At 40.7% G+C, this 11,450-nt stretch overlaps 1 protein-coding gene across 7 annotated transcripts in view; it reads left to right on the top strand.

Moving 5' to 3' along the window:
- Positions 1-1,966: 1,966 nt before the first annotated feature.
- Marchf1 (membrane associated ring-CH-type finger 1) overlaps positions 1,967-11,450 on the top strand; it is a 748,496-nt gene continuing 739,012 nt past the window's right edge. Inside the window, exon 1 of one of the 7 annotated variants that reach the window (XM_042263091.2) lies at positions 1,967-2,467. The gene's annotated coding sequence lies outside the window, so the exon portion shown is untranslated. Of the gene's footprint in view, positions 2,468-2,679; positions 2,733-11,450 lie in introns of those variants that run through there. The other 6 variants (XM_042263084.2, XM_076553275.1, XM_042263092.2 and 3 more) reach the window with 6 other exon arrangements.

Here is an 11,450-nt window from a genome sequence, read left to right as displayed (position 1 = left end):
TACCCTCCACTCAGTATTCAGAGTATCTCATGGAGCAGTTGGTGAGCCAGGGATCGGGAAAGACCAGAGCAAAACAGTGTTTAATGGACATGTCTGCATTATTGTACTCCTGAATGGACAGCAGCTGTGATTGCCTGCACAAAATGTAGACAGGACCAAGACAGCATTCCAGCATGATTAGAGAAGTGCACATGGGCCTCCATCTTTAGCTGAGGAGTTATTGAGAGCTGATGGCTAATAGAAAAGGGAGAGTCAATTTTCTTTAGGGGTGAGATCCCTGGTATGTTGACCATGCTCCATTGGCCGGCTCCTTACCCCTAAGTATATTGGCAGTACAAATTATAGTTAGTTGGATACTTAAAAAGAGACGTGAAGCTGAGAAGGGAAGTTGCCTTGGATCTAGAGAGAGTTGGAAGGGGTGAGCAAGGTGCTTATTATTGATGTGGAAAATTCCTGAATTAATAATCTTATATTAAAAAGGTAGGGATATTAGCAAAGATATTCAATGAATATAGCTATAATACATACAAACAATGTTAAAGATACCTACTGTATCTAAAACATTATAATTTGCAAACGACTAGGTGACTTTTAGACTTAATTATTTCCAAACTCTGTGCATCACAACCTTTTGAATATTTTATTTAAAATGAATTCTGATTTTTTTTAAAAAAGATTGTTCTTCTTTGGTGTGCATGAGTGCTTTGCTTGCATGTATGTATGTACACATGTGAATACCTAGTACCTCTGGAGTTCAGAAGAGCTCATTGGGTACCCTGGAGCTGGAGTTGCAGGTGGCTGTGAGTGTTGGGAACTGAAGCAGGTCCTTTGCCAGGGCAGTAAGTGCCTGTAACTACTGCGCTACTGCTCCAACCTCAGTCTGGCTTTTATGATCTTTTCCTGGGGGAAGCCCTACTGAATTTCACAATTCCTTAATGCCTGAATAACATACCTATCTAATATGGTGACCAGGCTTCAGTGTTGTTGCTACAGTTACTGCTATGTGGAGTCGTCCTCTTTCTCTTTACAAAAGACACTGAGTTTTTAATTGCACCCACATTTGTAGTGAAGGCTACCCCAGCAGGTGTAGCTCTACAGAACAGAGGCTAGATGCTGTTCTCAGTGAGTGGAAGCACACTTCTGCTGTTGACATTGACTGTTGCTGTAGCCCAACCTCTTCTGGGGATGAGAAGTGGCCGGTCATCCTGGGAAAGTCAACAGGTTCCTGGCCTGGCGTTTGTTTGTCTTGTTAGGAGTTATTATTTTATTTTATGTGTATATTGTTTAGAACCTGAGTTTGTGTTTGGGAACCATGTGTGCTCAGGTGCTTGCAGAGGCCAAAAGAGGGCACTGGATCCCTGGGGACTGGAGTCATAGAGAACAGTCAGTCTTCTGATGTGGGGGCCGGGAATCTGAACCCAGGTCCCACGAAAGAACTGTAAGCGCCCTTGACCACTCTCTAGCAGCAGGGGCTTTAGTATTTGGTCTGATTCCTCTAATAGGACTTCTATGAGTATTGCAAAGAGCAGTAAACCATTGGAGCTGGCATCACACCTTTTATTAAACGTTCTATCACTTGTTTCCCTCCTGGATGGCAGCCCTTGCAGAAGCCAGCGAGGCAGCCCTAGGATGTCTGCTAGTATTTGGTATTGTAGAAGAGGCGAGCCTGGCAGAGATAGCTAGGAATTCTGGTGGTTTTCCATCCCAGAGCAGCAGTCTTAAGGTGTACATGTCATAGATCATCCACCCCTTATCACCTCTTCACTTTCGTTGCACGTTGCCAAGGCAGGAACTGACAAGATACCCTGAACTTTCTGCTGAGACCGGGGCTCCGATGTTCCTGGAGGTTCTCTTTCTTCTCCACCCCTCAGCACAAGGATCATCACAGAAACGTGGCTCCCGAGAAGTCAAAAGGAGGACACCACCAACAAAAACAACAAAACTTTCTCCTTACCCTTGCCTTTTGCCACCAATTTAGATAGTGACTCAAGAATCATCAGAGCAGAACACACTGTCTTTTCTAGGCTCTGTCATCACTGTGCGCCCCCCCCCCTCCCTTTTCCGAAGTCCCTGCTCTCTCCTGTCCTTGACTCCAGCTAAAAAGCCAGGTCCACATTGCGTTCTGGGAACTCCTAAAACCTCTGCTGCGTCTCTCCGCCTGCTCTGCTTTCCCCGCGTGAGCGCTGGATTATTCCAGTTTTTGAGCATGGCAGATTTCCACTGGATGACATCATGGGAGCCCAGTGAGTGCCGCTGGTGGAGGGGGACAGAGAAGGGGAGGAGGCTCAGAGGAGGGAAGAGGGCTGGGGAGCCTAGCCAGAGCCGGGCTGCCTGCCACCCGACCGCACGTTTGTAAGCTGAGGAGGAGTGCACCACCAGTCCCTGACAAAGGATGGGAGGATGCTGCTACCCCTGGATGCCGGCTGCACGCAGCCTGCCGGCTGCCTGAGCTACTTCACCTTCTCTGGTGAGTGATTGCAAAGACCCTTTGATCAACCTCGGGCAGAGAGTCCACACTCTCTTTGGCTTGTGGTCGGGAGGCTTGTCCCTGCTCCAGAGCGCAAGACCTAGCACAACACTACCTTGGAGCGCAGGCAGCAGGTGCCTTTGCCTCCGTGTGGGAGGTCCTGCTCCCCTGCTGAGATGGGTACCCAAGCTGCCAGAGGCAGGCTCTCCTGCTAGGCTTCCCCAGCCGGGTGCTGCCAAGGGGTAGTTCCCTTGGTGGATTACAAGTAAGTACTGTTTACACCCGTGGCCGCACCCCTCTCAAAGCAATTCCTATCCGTGACTTCCCAGGCTCAAATGCTCTTAGGGTGGGCTTCAGAGAGAAAGCGAGTACCGGTTACTCTGGGAAGGGCGCGCAAGACTGAGTGCAGCCTTTGTCTTGGGTTTAATGTGGATGCGCTCAAACCTGAATCAGACTCTATGCAACTGTTGGGTTCAGTCCTGGTTCCCTGCCCCAGCCGGGCTGGATGAGAGATACCTCGGTGTTCCTTGCAGCAGGGGAAGTGGAGAGCTGGGACTTTGGACACGGGAAGGGTCCTGCGCTCAAGGGTGAGTGTCGCAGTTATCCAGGTGTGGAGCTGGCTTGTGGAGCTCAAGGAAGTGAAGTGGATGGTGACGGCAGAGAGATGCCCAAGTTTTATCCCAAGTGGTACAGGGGAAACGGCAAACTTACCGAGAATGGCTCTTGATGTTTTTGTCCTCCTTCATGAAGCGCTTCTTAGGGGTATTGTTTGTGGACGGAAGCAGAGCCAGGTCCAGGGTGTAGTTAGACAGAGCCAGGTTTTCTGGGCAATTTCTTTTGTTACGATGGAAAGATTTGTCCGATGAACAGGCTAAACATCACTACCTTTACTGTGATGCAGCTTGTGTTCTCGAAGCAATTCAGAAACCGCTCAAGTGCCTTAGTTGAGAGTAGCACCCTGTGCGTCAGAACACCACTACCCAAGCTTGCTGGCTTCTTGCTCAGGGGACACACGCTTTGTCTATGAATTCTCGTTGTTGTTTGGGAAGAGTCCAATTTTCATATCACAAGGAAATGGTGATATCTATAGGAACACTTGTGTTTATGCCAACCTCCCACCAACCACTTTGTGATAAAGATAGAAACCAGTAAAATCTTGACACTTTGGGTTCACTTGTAGAAGAACAGGTTTCTTATCCTGGTAAGATGGGTTTAAAAAACTTAATAGCTAATTCACATTCCTGGATTATTGGAATAAGCACTGATCATTATGAAGGTTTTGGGTGTTCAAGTTCAGTGTGGGGGTCCCTAAGATAATGACAGGATACAAGAATAAGGCAATGCTAGTCACAGTTTGAAGATCACTTAATTTTGTCTGTAACGGGCTTAATGCTTTCCTTTAGATTATTATTATTTTTTTCTCTAAAGATAGCTGGTCTTAATGAAAGCCTTCTAAGACAGGGGATCAAAACATATTTTTTTCATCGATGATTTCCCTTCTGATAGTTTGAGTTCCTTTCAAGGCAAAGATGATAGGAAATGTGGAATAATGAGCGTACTGGGAATGGAGAAAGATCTGAGCTGATAGGACTCATCATATTTATAAATATGAGTCACAGAACCAGGAAGGCTATCACAGAGTGTTATTTTGATTGAGGAAAGCACATTCTGGGTTTTACATGCTCATCTCGTCTGAGAGGTGCACAGAGTGTTTGATTATGTGAAGCTATGTGTAGAGACAGATAATTTGACCAAAGAGAGCTTGCCTTTATCCAGGCCTCCTGAAATTGACAACATTTTTTTTCTGTAATTCAAAAAAGAATGTTTATTGTATTGTTTGTGTCTTGACTTCTTGTCACAAAAGGATCTGCTTCTTCAAAGGTTTTCTTTCTTTTTTTTTGTCTGTACTGTAAAGGATACTGAACTCTACAATAGTGTTTCTGAATACCTGTTGCTCATGTTGACTGTTTCCCTCTGGTAGTATGATAGCAAACACTCTTTAAAGTAGCATAGAAAACATGGGATCTGATGATGTTGTTCTGTAAGGGGCTACATACAAATATATACATTGACCTAAAGCAGACACACACACACACACACACACACACACACACACACACACACACACACACGTCTGAACAGATAAGCCTGCAATGACAAACAGAACATTTTATGACATTTGACTCATTTTTCAAAAATGATACTGCCTTTAAAAATAAGATTTATCCATTAACAGGTTAATTAAAATATAAAACTAAGAATATATTATATTTCACATTTTAAATACGTAAAAATATTTTACTTCATCCCCCCTCCCCCCCAAAAAAAAAAGCTGAAAATGTTTTAGCATTTTACTGCAAGTGTAGTGGAATATGTGAGGAAAGTCTTTACAAATTTAAGTGTCCTGTAGTTGAATATTATACATGTGACAGAAAGTACAATATTACCTTTAAAAACACAGAGGACAAAAATAGTATCTCTGAACTCGACATTATTTCCCTAAAGTTCTTTAATATACTCATGAGTGTGTTGGCTATTTTACCACAAAAGGACTCTAAACTAGAAAAGGAAAAGAGGAAGAAGTTATTACACACACAAACAAAGACAGAGCATGTTGCCCAGAGCAGATGCTAGTGATGTGCAGATGCCATGGGGAAAAACACTCTATTAATTACTCTTCTCTTGCTTTGATCAAATACTTGATCAAAGCAACTTATGTGAGCAGAGGTTCATTTTGGCTCACAAGTACAGAAAACTACAAGACCATCACAGTGAAGGAGGCATGGTGGCTAGAGTGATTCACAGCCGAGGCACTGTTGACATGGCTGGCTACCTCAGCCCAACAGGAAGTGGAGAAAGGGTGATGTTTCTGCTCATCGGGCTTTCTTCTCTTTTTTCCTTTTATTTAATCTGGGCCCCAACCTGATGGAATGGTGCTACTTGTGTTCAAGGTGGGTCTTCTCCCTTCCCAAACATTATGTCAGAATACTGCAAGGTTTCCAAGAAGTACTGATGTATAGGACTGAGTTCACAGTCCTTTGAATGGAGTCTTGCTTTCATATTTCTAGCTTGTTGATTTAGCAGATGCTTTAGCATCACCAGGGTTTGAAATTTCTTTCACTTTCCTTCAGGCAAATTTGTAGTTTGAACCCAATCAGAAGGTTATCTTGTTGTTTTTCCAAGAATATATCTTACAGCTTTTCAAGTTGAAGGATGCTTATGGATTACAAAACATGATGTATATTGTTGTGGATATTGTTTGGGAGGGATATTGGCTAGTCAAATATGATTGAAAAGTTTTAGCATCTTAGTTACTTCTGCAATTACAAAATAAGAGCAAAAGTCAGTAGTTACAATGTTGTTTAAATATTGATAAGCATATTTTAATTACATTTATTTGTGTGTGTATGTGCGCGAGTATGTGTTCACATGTACGTGTTCATAAATATGACAACGTTTTAGTTGGGGAGGTCAGAAGACACCTTGCAGAAGATGGTTCTCTCCTTTCTCCCTATGAGTCCTGGGGATTGAACTCAGGTTGTCAGGCTTAGCAGTAACTGCCATTACCCTCTGAGCCATCTCACTAGCCCAGGTATGCATTTTAGTGAAAGAGTAGAGAAAAATCTAATGGAGTTGTTACACTTAGAACTTAAGATACTGCATTATTCAGTATTATCTATTAGAACAGATCCGATAGAATGAATATACACTTAAGGAGACTTATTTGATTGGCTTATGTGACGTGATCTGGGTAGTCCAATAATGGCAACTCTTGGAGGGGTCAAGAATCCAGGAATTGTTCAATCCATGTTGCTGGATGTCTCAGCAGTTCAAATCTGGGAATGAAAACTGGGAGGATATCTGATTTGCTGCTGGTCTCCAGTCTTCCTGGAATGCAGAAGAGGCTGGCTTGCATATCAGTTTAAGAATGCAGAAGACACAGGATAAATGCACTCGCCAGCAAGAGTGAAGGCAAACGTGCCCATAGCAAATTACTTTCTTTCCTCCTTGGATGCCCCTTTATCTGGACTGCTACAAGATGGTACCACCTACATTTAGGGTGGGTTTTCCCACTTCAAAAACTCTGATCAAAAAGGTCCCTTATGGGGATGCCCGATGGCTTGTGTTTAGTTCAATTGACAATCAAGAGTAGCTATCAGAGATCTTTTGAGACAATTTCTTTAGAAGTGACCATTACTGATTTAGTATATATTGGTAATGATTTAGTGTATAGTGAGCACATTTTGTATATTAATGTGTTTCTGTTTATTACTAATTAATCACCTACTTTATCATGCCCAAATGATAAACTTAATAGGAAATAAGCAATGTTGACTTTATCATGTCATCAAGCATAACTCTCTTCTGTGAAGCAATTTCTTTTAACACAAAATGCAGGTGACCCTCTGATCCTCTCTTCCTGGCCTTTCTTATAAGGGGAGCACAGCACTCAGGTATGGTAGTGATTTGAAAAACACAGGGAGAGAAATCTGATGAATACGCCCAGTGAGCTCCATAACTTAAATTTCTAATTCTTCAGTTAAAAGTAACTTTATAATTGTGTTTAGTTTTTGATAACTGTTTTAATCATCTATCATTTTAAATCAGTGGCATATCTTTAACCTTTCATTTATGATAATTTCCTCTGACAAATTATAAAGTTGTTAATTAATACCCTTTTTATTGAAAATTAGCTGATTAATTTTTTCTCATTTGTATGACTGAAAATATTTTTACATAGCTCTAAATCTAAAGAATATTTAATATGGGCACAACCTATACTCAGTGATATTTCTCTTTCAACAAACTAATTTTTTATTCTTTTCAGTTTCTCTGCAAACCTACCCAGTCTTATTATTGCTTTGCAAGTCATATGTCTTTGTAGTTGACTGATTTTGAGATTTTTTTCATTTGTCTTTATTTTCCTTCAGTGAGTTATAGTTTTCTTTGTACCTATCGTCCTTGATTTCAGAGCTTCTTGAACATGTGAGCTCATATCTTCATACATATCAAGAGAAATTAATTGAATTCTTGAATATTATTTCTTCATGGATAGCTATATTATTGTCTCCTTTTTTATATCAGCTCATGTGTAGTACATTGACTCATTAGACCCAGCACACTTCATATACTTGTTTCACTATTTTTCTTCATTCTATTCTCAAGTACTTGAATATTTTCTTTGGACCTTTTGTTCAGTTTATTAGTCACCTTCTACATGTGTCCATTGGATTGCCAAGATTGTCTATGGATGCTCTATCATATTTTCAAAGGTACATTTAATTCTTCTATATAGATCTGTTTATCTATTTTCTGCATCTTTTCCTTTATTATTTTAAACATATTACTCAAAATGATAATTTTTGTGTAGTAATGTCAATGACTAAATTGTATACCACCTTTTAGTGTCTCTTCTTATTCTTTATTGTATTTATATATAAAAATAGTCCATTTGGTTTATCCACTTCCAAAGAAGTGTCAATATTTCCTTTGCAGGGAATATAGAATGAAGAGTTGGCCAATTGTTGTAATCTAATCAGTTTCAACTGTGTCTTGCTTACATCCTTAGACTTTATTCCCCTTCTGGGCAACTGTGAAAGCATGAACGTCTATAGCTGCCTCTAGGGAATTCATAGGTTCCAAATGTACACCACTGCAAGACCTGTAAGCATCTGGTTTTCAGATAAGCTCCTTTTTTGGTGTTTTAACCTCTAAACATGTGTGCATTTTCAGATTTCAGAAAGGGGGAATCAGGCATTTTTCTGTTGGTTTTTTGTTAACTTGTTACAAGCTAGAATTATGTAGGAAGAACTTCACTGGAAAAGACTACCTGTAAGCAAATCTGTAGGGCATTTTTTTAATAATTGATGTGGAAGGGCCCAGATCACTGTGGGTGGTTCTATAAATTGGTAGGGAGTCCTAGAATTAATGAAAGAGGGTTGAACAAGCTATTAAAAGAAAACCAGTAAACAGCACTCCTCTGTGGTTCCTTCAGTTCCTGTCTCCAGGTTCCTGTCCAGATTTCCCTTCATGATGGGCTGTGACGTGGACATACAAGCTGAAAGAAGTACTTCCCTCACCAGGTTGCCTTATTCAGAGTGTTTTGTCAGAGCAGTGGAAACTCTACCTGTGGCAGACATGTCAACTGTGTTTCACACAACTTGTTTCTCTGGGAGATTGTGGCTCTTCATGTCTCAGCTGTGTCCTCACTATTATCCAAAGACTATAAACATATGACTAGATACTTATCTCACAAGAGTATTCTCCTGCTTCTATTCTCCTTCTGGGAAGCAGCATTAAAAAGCATCTTGCCTCACTGACAAACCCTGCATCTGAGATCTTGGGGCCCTATTCTTGACCTTTTCCAGATGCTCTGGGACCAGGTCTTGAGTATTCCCTAAAGTCTATTGTCATCTTGGTCTCTAGCTTGCTGGTATTGAAGAGCTGTGGAACTTTATCAGTTAGGCCATAATGTTAGGAGTTCAGGGCCTTGGCGATGTGCCACTGATGGGGATTATGATGTCACAGTGCCTGCCTCTTACACCCTTTCAAAACCTGAGCAGTAGGTGAGTGAGTGATTTTTCTCTACTACATACAGCCTTTCTGATGTGCTGTTTCAACTCAGGCCCCAAAACAATGAGGCCAACTAATCATGGACTGAAACCTCCAAAACAATGAGCAAAATAAAGTTGTCATCTTTTCAAGGTATCTCAGATATTTGCTGCCTTAATGGAAACTTAACACACACACACACACACACACACACACACACACACACACACACACACATTTTATTTATGTCAAAGTTTTGTTTTTAACATGAGGCTTGTGTTGTGGCTTTGGTGGTATTTTTGATTTATCATGAGTTATTCATTAAAACTGCCAGTTGAAACAGGCTATTTATTACTGATTATGAACACAGATATTAAATATCCAAGCTCACTCCCTGGTAAAACTAGAATTAGTGCCGGGCGTTGGTGGCGCACGCCTTTAATCCCAGCACTCGGGAGGAAGAGGCAGGCGGATCTCTGTGAGTTCGAGGCCAGCCTGGGCTACCAAGTGAGCTCCAGGAAAGGCGCAAAGCTACACAGAGAAACCCTGTCTCGAAAAAAAAACCAAAAAAAAAAAAAAAAAAAAATCAAAAAAAAAAACTAGAATTAGCAATTTCAGCCTACAAGACAAATCCATTGCAGTTTTTAAATGTTCTCTAAAAGAAAAATTGGCTTCTGCTAGACAGTTGTATTGTGTGTCATTTGATATAGAAGTAGTTCATCAATTTTTTCTGAGGTACATCTTAGTAAGTAAAATTAACAATAATTCAATAACAAGTAATTTCAAGTTCTTGCTAACTACTAAATAAACTGGCAAAGCTTCTCTCTTAGGAGTGATGCAAGCCAAACCAGACACACACAAGTGTGTACATTAAAAACAAGGCTCTTTTACGAGTACGAGCACTTGATGATGAATCAGCTACACTTAAAAATAAATGTCACATATATAGAAAAAAAATGTGACAATCTGCATTCTGTCCCTTCTTAGAAACAAATTTCTTTTTTATTTTCATATTATTACTCAGTAAAGCAATCAATGTAAATTAATATCTAATCATATCTATGTGGCAAGAGTTAACAAACTGGTAATAGATTGACCTACTTGCATACGAATAAAACTCAATAGAATTTGAGGCTAATTCATTATAAATAATTCATATCATATCTGAAGTATAATGTTAGATACACATAAGATGAATTTTTTATAATTCTGTAAATTGATTTATGTTTTGTTAAGTCTCCTAGTAATGGAGAAGTACTTAAGGTGAGTGCCATATATTATACTTGTTTTATCTTTCATATGTATTTTAATGATTTTATTTATTCTTATTTTTGTATTTTGTGCACATTGGTGTTTGCCTGCATGTATGTCTGTGTGAGGGTGTTAGAGTTACAGTTGTGAGATGCCATGTGTATGCTGGGAATCAAACCCAGGTCCTTTGGAAGAACAGCCAGTGTTCTTAACTAGTTAGCCATCTCTCCAGCCCCAATATTATTCTTGTTTCATGTAATTATGCATTTCACATAACATTGGAAACCACTGACTTTGGATGGAGGAATACAGACAGTTGAAAGATCTGAATTGGATTCTTATTCTGGTTGGTTTCTGGTCAACTTGACAGGCAAGAGTTTCCTAGGACAAAGAACCTCACTTGAGAAAATGCTCCCATCAGATTGGCAAGCCTGTGAGGGCATTTTCCTTATTAATGATTGCTATGGAAGGGCACAGACTCTTGTGGGTCATACCATTCCTGGGCAGGTGTTCCTGGGGTTTATAAGACAGCAAACTGAGCAAACCAGGAGAGCGAGCCACTAAACAGTATTCCTCCTGCTTCAGTTCAAGTTTCTGCCTTCAGTTCCTTCCCAGACTTCTCTTCGGGACTGTGATCAGGATGTGCAAGCCAAGCAAATCCTTTCCTCCACAAGTTCCTTTAGGTCATGGATTTTCTTCATAGCAACAGAAGCAAATTAAGTCATTTCTTGCCTTTGATTCAGTGACAAAATAAAGGGGAACCGCTCTGCTTGGTCGAGCATGACAAATGATCTTACATCATTTCAGGATCATTGTTTAAGACCCATTCACACAGTGAGCAATGCTTCACTTCCCACAAGGCCTAGCAAAGGTCTCTTAAGCTCCAATTCACACCTTCTCACTTCACTCTGGTTCTGAGTGTGACTGTGGCAAACTTGCCAGGCAAACATTGACTAAGTTTTGCCGATTCTTTCCCTCCTCATATTTGTGTTGAATATATTTTATTCTGCCATGTGACTTATTTACCATTTCAAACTAAGGTCTTAGCACCCTGAAATGGTGAAGAACTAGCAAACCCAAGGGAAATACTCAAGTAATGGAGTGGATTGACAGTTCCATGAGGCTTATAGCCCCTTAGGAGGTCTGAGTGTGGAGTGGGTGGAGCCTCGACTCTTCCTGG

This window comes from Peromyscus maniculatus, chromosome 17, assembly GCF_049852395.1.
Source record: "Peromyscus maniculatus bairdii isolate BWxNUB_F1_BW_parent chromosome 17, HU_Pman_BW_mat_3.1, whole genome shotgun sequence".
Taxonomy (NCBI): domain Eukaryota; kingdom Metazoa; phylum Chordata; class Mammalia; order Rodentia; family Cricetidae; genus Peromyscus; species Peromyscus maniculatus.
This window is presented reverse-complemented; position numbering and strand designations above follow the sequence as displayed.